The following is a 10,117-nucleotide window of genomic DNA, read 5'->3' as shown; positions in this document are numbered from 1 at the left end:
CCGCGGTGACAGCCCACAGCGGTGCAGAGTTCGTGATGTGCGAGCCCCGCTCCCGCGGCCATGCCGAGTGACACAGAGGAGCAGCTGGTGCTGGCACCCGGAGCTGTCCCGCACCCCGTGCCAGGGCCCGCTGTCCCGGGGCTGCCGGCTGCCCCAACCCGCCTCGGGGCCGCCCCGGTGCCCCGGGAGCGGCAGCGCCGCGCTGGCCCCGCCTGCCGGGCAGCCTGGCAACCCCCGCGCCGCAGCCCGGCCCAACCGCCCGGTAGCGGCAGCGGCAGCGGCAGCCATGAGGGCGGCGGACGGGCACACACCCGCGGCGGCGGCGGCGGCCGGGGAGCCGGGCAGCGATGTCCGCGGCGAGCAGCCCCGTGAGCACGGCCGTCCCCGGTCCCCGGCCAGCCCTGCCCCAGCCCGGGCCCAGCCCGCGCAGTCCCCTCGGGAGCCCAGCCGTTCCCCGCTGATATCCCCCTCAGTGATGTCCCCCAGCGCCGCGGCGGGTGCTGGCCCTGGTGCCATGGGGCGTCCGCATCCCTCTCCAGCTCCCTGGAGACTTCCTGCAGCGAGGACATCTTCTCAGATGCCTCTCCATCTTCGGCCCTGCCCTCGGATGTCTGTCATGGGGAAGGCACGGTGGCCGGCTCCCCAGTGGCCCTGGGGTGACTTTGGCTACCAACACGCCCCGTCTGGGTGGACCCACCAGGGTCCTGTCCTTACCATCTTCCTGTCCTGGGGAGTAGGGCCTGACTGAACACCATCATATATTTGTAAATGATTTGGTTCACTGTGCATTGAAGACGGATGCAGAGTAGCATAGCTTGACAATTGCATTCAGCAAAGTACATCAGCATTCAGGGGATTTATAATAACTGGCTGTTTTGTAATATATTTTACTAACAGGACAGAAATGTGTATATGTTGAGCCACCTAGGAGAGTTAAAGAAATACTGGAGGAGCACTTTCATTTGCAGGAAGAAGAATGCAATGTTAATAATCCAACTGCAGGTAATCCTCCTTACCAGCAAATGGCAAGTGTTTGTCAGAAGAAGTCATTGTGGCAAAATTAGACAACATTTATGTAATATCATGCAGAACATTTAGAAACAGCAGAATTGCATATAGTCTTTATTATCTTTTCTCTCTGGTTTTGCTTTTTTTTGGTGAGAAATTAGGAGACCAGAAGAACACAGATAATTCCATATGATATATCAGTTTAATAAACCAGAAACAATTGCCAAGCAGTAGGGAGATTTTGTTACCTTTCTCTTTGAAAGAAATGCTGTAGTACATTTGCTTATTAGTACACTTGTGTAGGATTGAGACCCATTTCTAAACTCACTCAAAATGAATTTAAAACAGTTGGATTCACAGACAAAAATGTACCTTAATTAGGTGATATAATCAGTACCTAGCAGATGTAAAGGTCATTTGAGCCTGCAATTCTTATTACTGTGACTAGGCTCTGTAGGGAATTACAGCACACACCTGCAAATGACTGACTTGGGTAGCATCTGTGTGTAGTAAGCAGAGGGAAAAAGGCACTTTGGATATTCTTTTGACTTGTCCTAGACACCTGTCAGTGCATGTGTCATGCTCTAAAAGTGTTCTTTTCCTCTTGACTGAAAAGGGGACCTCAGCGCAGAGCTGATTTGCAGATGTTAACACTGGTCTGCTCAATCTGCTCATGTGCCTAATGTTACTGAGTGCTGATCACAACTATTTTTTCTGCATTCATCTGCCAATGGATCAAAACTGTCTGGAGTCTACATTTCAGTCTGGCTGAATAAATGGATGTTACTTTACATGCTCTCATGACTTTTGAGGAGTGTCCCAAAGAAATGTATGTTACAAAGGCTTAAAGTACAAAGATAATAGAGAAACACTACATAAATATTTGTTACAGGACTGTATAATATGGATCTACAGCAAGCTCAGTACAGAAATGGTATGTACAGCATAATGTTATAGGCATAGCATAACAATGATGAATGATGAATATGGTAAATATAGATGCTGGTGTACAGATTATTCAGTGAATACTGAATTCATGTTTTCAGCTGTTTGGACAATTAGAGATGCTTACTAAGTGGCCTGGGCTCTGATAGGCAACAGTTGTCACATTGGATGGTTACTGTTTTACACAGTTTAGACTGCTAAAGTGTATTGTTTAAAAGAAATTAGATGGCTAGTAAATTGTAATCTTTAAAATAAATTAGCTTTTAATTTTGTTCTGATGGTGATGGCTTTAGTTTTTTATTTGTTTGCTTAGTTTTTTTGTTTGAGTTGGGTTTTTTGGGGAGGGCATGTTGTTTTCTCTATTTTTCTGAGACTATTTGGTATTCCATTATGACCAAAAAAGGATGATGCCTACATCAGTGGTATTACTGCTGTTTCTTGTTTATTATAAACAATAATAAACTGAATAATTAACTGAAGCTATATCCTGCTTCAGTTGGGTGCCTGAGTAGTCCTAAGAACTTCTATAAACAGTAGAGAGCACTCTGCACCTTTAGCAATCTGAACTTCTCTCTGAAGATGTCAATCTGTTTTCATTAATTATGGAAGAATATTATTGTGTAGTTTTATATTAATTTTAGAACAAGCTGAAGTAATTAGTTATAAAGCTAATATTTTGCCAAATTGTTAACAGTGGCTCTGGAAGGAGTTTGGAATGTGAAGAACAATTTCTCCATCAAAAGCCTGAAACCAGTGTCACAGAACAACAGTGATTTACTTTTACAGCCTCAATTCTACTCAAGACATGCAAGAATGAAAAGTAAGAGTCAATAATAAGAAACTTTCACTATAACACCTCATTTTTAAATTGCAAGGCATCTTTCTGCAGAACTAACCCATCTCTTCTTTTAGTAAGTAGGCAACAGACTTTGAAATCTTTGCAGAAGCAATCATTTCAGGGCTAATGTGTTGAGTCCCCTTATTTCATATTCTGAAACCTTTTTTAAAAGTTCCACACCTATTTGTGGAATAATCACTTGGGTTCAACTGATAGATGGTGAGTGTTGGTTTCATGTTCATTATGAACCTTATTGTTCTTAGCATACAGCCCTAAGAAATTCAATTGTTTGGAAAAGCACTCCTCCAGCACACCTCCTGAAAAGAGCTTGATCCAGGTATTCTTTCAGGCATATTAGTATTTGCTTGCAATGGTCAGCTGGTGCTCTGGGAAATTTGTTTCTCTCTTTACAGTCTGTAGAGTGTGGGTTTTGTGGAGCACACCTGTTCTTTATAGATTTTAGCTTAGTGTCTGCTCACATTCTCTCCTAACCTAACTCTCCTTAAACTCTAAGAAAACAGAGGTATTTTGCTTTTTAAGAGGAATATTTGTAGTGCCATGAGCTTGCAGAATATATGAACTCAGCATATTTTGCCTCTACATGAAGCTCATTCCCTCTATTCTTGGGGGATAGTGGTTTAAAAATACAAGTTTAAAAACACATGACTAGCACCTCTTTCTTCCTGTCTTGATCTTGTGGGATCAGGAGATAGTGGCATCTTAGTTACAAGAGCAGCATGGGTTAAGCTGTTACTGGTGTGAGAAGTGTTTAACCAGTACAGCCTTCTGCCACCACACTGCCTTTACTTCAGAGTTTCTTGTAGGACCACATTAATTATAGAACAGACCTAACAACTACAGAATGACTCAGAGATGTTAGCATCATTTTAAAGCTCATGTACCTCAGGCTTCTAATCAAGGCAAACAGTTTCCTAAGATCATGATCTTCTCCATTTCCTGCTCAGAACCCTGAAGAAAGAAGAGCTTTAAAACAAAGCAGTTCATCGAGATTGATGTAGGTGCTGCAAATCTGTGAATTTCCTTTGGGAATTTGAATGAGATTTCATTCCCAGGGACTGCTGCTAGGGACAAGTGGTGCCCTCCTCACTAGCTGTGCTGCCTGCTTTGCAGTGGGCAGGCAGGCATCATGAGAGAAGAGGTGGCAGAAAAGATACACAATGGGAAAAATCTGGGAGCAATCTGGCTTCAGCTCCTGTGTTCACCAAACCATCTCCATTCATGCATTTTTTTCTGTGTAAGGATCTGGGGAAGAAAGGAGAGACTGGTGGGGAGATGGAGTAGGTACAGGCTATAGAAATGGACAAAAGGGAAGAGATGATGAGAGAAGATGAGCCTGCTGTGTTTAGTACCAGAGGAGAGGAACCAGTGAAGGAAAAGGAAGAATCACTGATAAGGGAAATGAAAGAGGAGACATACAGAAGGTTAGAAATTCCTGAAAGAAACAGAAAAGAGAATACAGTTCAGGAACACAGAGATAGAAACTGTAAAAAATGAAGTGAAAATATGTAGAAGATATAAATAGAAGAGAGAAAAAGAAAAAATATTCATATTGCTGAATTTACTTAAGTAAATGCATTTTCCTTCTTCCTTTTTCTGCCTTTCCCTTAAAGTGACCAGTGGTTTGGAGGGCTCACTATGTGATGTTGTCTCATCTATCCTTAGAGCAGATGTTGTCTTTTTTACAGATTGCTGAATGTCAGTGCTTTGAAGACCTGAGGCTGCTTTGATGTGTCAAATCAAACATCAGCATAACTAGCTACCTTTGGAAATGTAGATGTTTGTTTATAGGATTTTTAATAAAGTTCTACTTGAATATGGAGCTATTTCCTTTTTGTTGTTTTATTCACATCCTTATACTACTTTTTAATCTGATGTTGTAAGTAGTCAAATCTGAACTGTATTTCCACCAGGGATGAAAACATCACAATCCAAAGATTACAAGGTGTTCTTGCTGAAAAACGTGCTCTTTTGCAAAGTGATTTTAAGTTCCAGCAGATGGTTTTAATATAACTGATGAAGTGCCTCATAATGCTTTAGGCTGAATTCATCCATTAAACTGAGCATTTCGAAAGGTGTTGCAGTAAGGCAGAAAAATTATAAAAGAAAGGCCTCAAAAAATCAGGCCTGCTCTGTTAGATCAGAGGCTAATCTGTAATTTTTTCTAAGTGAAGCTAGCACTTTGCAAGTTCCCATGTGAAAACAATCCTGGTGTGAACAGTTTGTTAACATAACAATCTATTCCCGGGTGAAAAACAACTAGCACCTGCATGAACATTAAATCTATCCCCTGAGAATCAGTGAAGAAAATATGTAAACAATTTAAGAATAGAAAGATTTGATGGACAAGAAAAATAGCATTTGCTAACCAACAGATTAATTGGAAAGAAAGCTACTAACCAATTGGAGTCACACATGAGGTCCGTAAAACTGTAAAAAAAGGAGAACAGGCAGCAATAAAAAAAGCCTTTGATACATTGCTTGGTGTGTAATTTCTGTCTGTCTCTACAATGACAAGAAGGCAAGAGTTTGTGATTCAGTATCTAGCCTTATTTCATGAAAGTTTAACATAAACAAGCCTCTCTCCATGTAAGAGCTATCATAGTATCAAAGAACCACAGAGACAGCATGGAACCTGAAATAACTTACCACTCTCACTCTTAAACCATTATTAGAGTGAGGTAACACCAAATGAATATTAGTTTGCTTTGTATTGTCATGCCACTTACAAAACAAATCTAGATCCTTCATACTGTATAAAACCAGAAAAGATATGGAGTCCTCCAGAGGCAGTTTCACCATGGACCTCTGTGTGCTACAGGGGCACAGCTGACTCACCATGGCTGCTCCTGGAGCTCCTCCTGCCCCTCCTTCTCCACTGACCTTGGGGTCTACAGGCTGTTCATCTCACACATTCTTACTCCTTTCTTCTCTGGCTGCAGTTGCTTTGGTGCAGTACCTTTTTCCTTCTTTATTTTGTTATCCCAGAGGCATTACCACAATTGCTCATTGGCTCAGCCCTGGTTAGCAGCGGGTCTCTCTTGGAGCCAGCTGGTACTGCCTCTGTTGGACACAGGGGAAACTTCTAAAACTCCTCACAGAAGTCACTCCTGTAGTCAGCCCCTGGTACCAAAACCTTGCATAAGAGGTGGAGATGAGATTTGTTTCTGGGCCTCTCAGTTCCTCTGGAAGTATCTATAATACACTGAATATTTTTAAAAAGGAAGTCTCAGTGACAACTTTGTGAAACTGGAATTTGATTTCCTTTGGGTTTTTTCTACAATTATCTGTGAATTAAATCAGATGTTTGCCCTTTGATTTTCTGGATCTCTGCTCTGACAGCAGAAATTTGATTTTATTTTTGTATCAGCGAGAAGGAAAAAAAGAGAAAAACCAAAACCAAAACAGCCGCTCAGCAGGTTTCAAGCCAACTCTTCTCAGTGTTTCCATTTGACTTCTAAATGAAAAAGGTTGTTGCACTGAATATTGTACCTGAGACACTAGAGGGATAGCTCCTTTTGAAAATACTGTTCTTGCTTTCTAGATGCAAATTTGAACACGAATCACATAATAATGTTTGAAAAGCACTGGATTTTTGGACAGAGACTTCGGTTAGGCTTGTTGCATCTTGCTTCTGCTTTGTTTCATTTTACCCTACTTTCCTCTCCTTGCTTTCCCATTCTGTTTCATAATCTTGTTTTAAAATTTTCCAAATGAGAAGACTTCCTGGCTCTATCCTGAATTCCTGCACTAACTCAGTTTTGATGCAGCATTTGGTGCTCACCTTCTCCCTCTTCCTTTTTGTGTGACCTTCTACAATAGAGAAATCCCTGTTAGATCTTTTCTACTGAATATGTTACCTCACTTATGAGGCTGTGGTAATTCTTACCTAGTCTGATATATTCATGTTTGTGACCTTTTAATGTGTCTCCTCTTTTATTTGAATAAAACAAAGCAATTTGTTAAAATATAATCTTGCATAATAATAATGCTATTAATATTACTGTGATATTTATAATATTTTATAATATTTTATTAAATAGGGTGTTGGGTAATTTAAATTAACAGTGCTCACATTTTATCATAGTGACTTTTTACTGACTAACAGTTTGGCTCTCCTTTTCTCTTTTTTTATTTTATTATTTCATTGCCAAACTCAACACTACTGTTTTGAAAGACAATTGTTATAATTGCTTATATCATTACATTATTGCCTGTATCAGTACCAGTGATTAAACACTTATATTTTTCCAAGGCTGCATCTACATTATTAAGTAATGAAGCACAACAGGAGAGGGTCAAGTTATTGAAGCAGTTGGTATTGAGAGCCCCATAACTAGATTATGTGTGTTTTAGATTTGCTTCAAATTAGGGTAGTTTTGTCTCCAGGACTGAGATATGACCCTAACCCCTGATATTCAAAGATGTCCACAGAGAAGTTTTGTCACAAATCCTTGCTCTCTGTCCTGGGAGATGCTCACTGGGTAAAATGAGAGCATCAGTGCTGGTTGCACATCACTCTTGCCACTATGGTTGCACAAGGTGAAGGCCAGTGCTGAAAAAACCCAAGGAAGATTGAAATTATTGATAACTGCTTACAAATATCCACAGAGTCAAATTCTGACTTGCTGGTACCCACACATGTGTCAAAGTGTTTGAGGATCATGTGGGACTGCTAGGAAAATTTTTCTGCTCTGATTTCTGCTCTGGTCTACACTGGTGAACAACAAAGCTGTGCACTTCAATGGAAAACTGAAGAGTGTCCTGGACAGGATCTTTCATTCACAGTGTGCACAGTACATTTTTTCATGCCAGTGCCTTGACCTGGAAATATTAACTTCTCATGGTTTTAATCCAGCATTGCTCACAGTCACAAGTGAAAATGTAGCCAGGCAGAATATGTTAACACTGCCTTTGTTGCATATGCAGAAACATGAATTTGTCTGTCCAGAAACTGTTCGGGCATCAGCTTTCAACTGGATCGTCTCATCATATTTCCAAATTTTAAATTTCCAAGCAGAAAGATCATAATCCTACATATGAAACAGAAGGTAATCAAATAACAGACATTTAAAATTCATACTGAAATACAAAGTGTATCATTTATACAGAACAAAACTTTTTTCACGCCTTTTCATAGAGAATTTAGGTTCTTGGCAAAACTTGCATTGAAACCATGGGGACTATTTATGAAGAGACTGCAACATCATCCTTAGTGTCATTTTGGTACCAGACAGCATCCTTCCTCCTACGCTTTGAAGTTGATCTTATTTTCTTATGATGAAAAACTTCACAAGGTTTCCCCTTCTGTCAGAATGTCTGGGTTGATAGCTCTGGCTGAAAACACAACCATGTCTTACAGTACCTTTTAAAATGCCTTTGTAAAACAGTTGACAAATAGCTTCAAACACTTTTCCAGGTTTAAATATTTCTGAAGTGTGACAGAACAGAGTGAGTCAGAGTAGAGGAGGAAGCCAGTTGGGAAGTTCCAGGCAGAAATATTTACTGCTGTTAGTGATGGCATCTATTCAACCTTCAAATAGGCAAAATATTTGTTATTTTGCAACAGCTTCATTACTAACACACATTATATTATTTTAAATTCCTGACTATCAGCAACATGAGAACTTGCTGTGATTTTCCATGGAGCAGTTAAAGCACTCCCAAGCTGCATATACAGTGCCAAGAAGCCTGGGTGGTCCTCAGTCCATGGAGCTATCTCCTGGACTGGTTTATCTCCAAAGCACACAAAACCAGATGTGTTCCCTGTGGGAGGTCTTCAGGCATCTGGCAACACTACTCAGCCTTCATCATGTTGTATTTCTCAGGGATGTCCATGGAGTTTTTCCTGAGTCAGAGTGAACAAAACTGCTTGACAAAACCCTGCCAGCACAAAGTAGCTGAAGTGATTGTGTCATGGATGTGCTGTGTATGATGGCAGAAATGAGGCAAACTGAAGTTGACATGGGTTACTGCCAGGCTGGTATTTATTTCTCTAGATAAGAAATGAGACGTTAAGAAGGGGAGAGAAACATCTGACCTACACACAGATCTGAGGACACCTGACTTCCAGCCTTGGTCCTGACAGTGAGGACCTTCATCACTGTCAGCCGGGTCATCACTGTCACTCCCTACATACCTCACTCTACAGCAACACATCCCATCTGGGTCTTAAATTTACCACACCAAGATTTCTAGGAATCTGCTGGACTTCTATATGAAGGGCACAACTATCATTGCTTTCAGCAGTGACTATGATGAATACCCAATTAAAATGTATTTCTGCTGTTTCCTATACTGGGAGGGTTTGAAGACAGCAGCAACAAAACAGTCGGACCTGTGATTTGTAAAAATTCTAAAACATATCTCAAATATACATTTCATCTTGCTCTAGATATAAATTCCATAAAGATTTTTTAACTAGTGGACTACTTACAACACGTAAATGTAAACATACATGTAGCTTCCACAGCAGCAGGTGTAACAGGAAAATTAACTTAAGGTGACAATATTACTCATAGAAATGATTTAGGCTACTATCCTCTCATCTTGAAATGATTAAATTCTTATTTGCCATAATAATAGTTCTGAATATCTGTGTTGTATATACAACTACAACTCACTGTGGATTTCAGCAATAGCTTTGTGGATTTCAGCAACAGCTTTTTTTTAAGATGCAGAGAGATCTACAGCTTTAGCTGATGTTGTGTTGAGGAATACAGAAAGGCATGTTTTGATTTCATGCTAAATAATTCAACAGATTTGTCTCACTATAACAATCATCTTAATATGGATGCCACTGAAGTGCAGATGAAAGTCACAGTGAAGTTTCACTGTGAGACTGCAAAAAATCAAAAGTAACTAGGCAACTCTTGCTATGAATCATCACAAGGGAATTTTTTTGGGGTTTTTTTGTCTTTCAAATTTGTCACTATTTGGCTTATAGAGATTTCCATGTTACATTCTCATGAAACATTTCATAAATGCTGAATTAATGCCAACATTTTTGTTGACTTACCATAGGCAGGATTAGGCCTTGCATCATCAATGTCATTACAGGCAGGATTAGGCAGGATTAGGCCTTACATCATCAATGTAACTAGTCAGGCTTTGAATTTGGAATGCTTAGCAGCAAATGCTTAGCAGCTATGGAAATGAAAGCATGACTAGATAAAACTCCTCCAAACTCCTCCAAAGTCCTCCAATGCTGAAAGCTCCTGAAGGAAAATAAGAACTGTCATTGCAGTTGATATGATCAAATTTATTGAGTGAATCAGAATTCCAGAAGACAATTGAGTTCTCCCAGTC

This window comes from Zonotrichia leucophrys, chromosome 1, assembly GCF_028769735.1.
Source record: "Zonotrichia leucophrys gambelii isolate GWCS_2022_RI chromosome 1, RI_Zleu_2.0, whole genome shotgun sequence".
Lineage (NCBI taxonomy): Eukaryota > Metazoa > Chordata > Aves > Passeriformes > Passerellidae > Zonotrichia > Zonotrichia leucophrys.
This window is presented reverse-complemented; position numbering follows the sequence as displayed.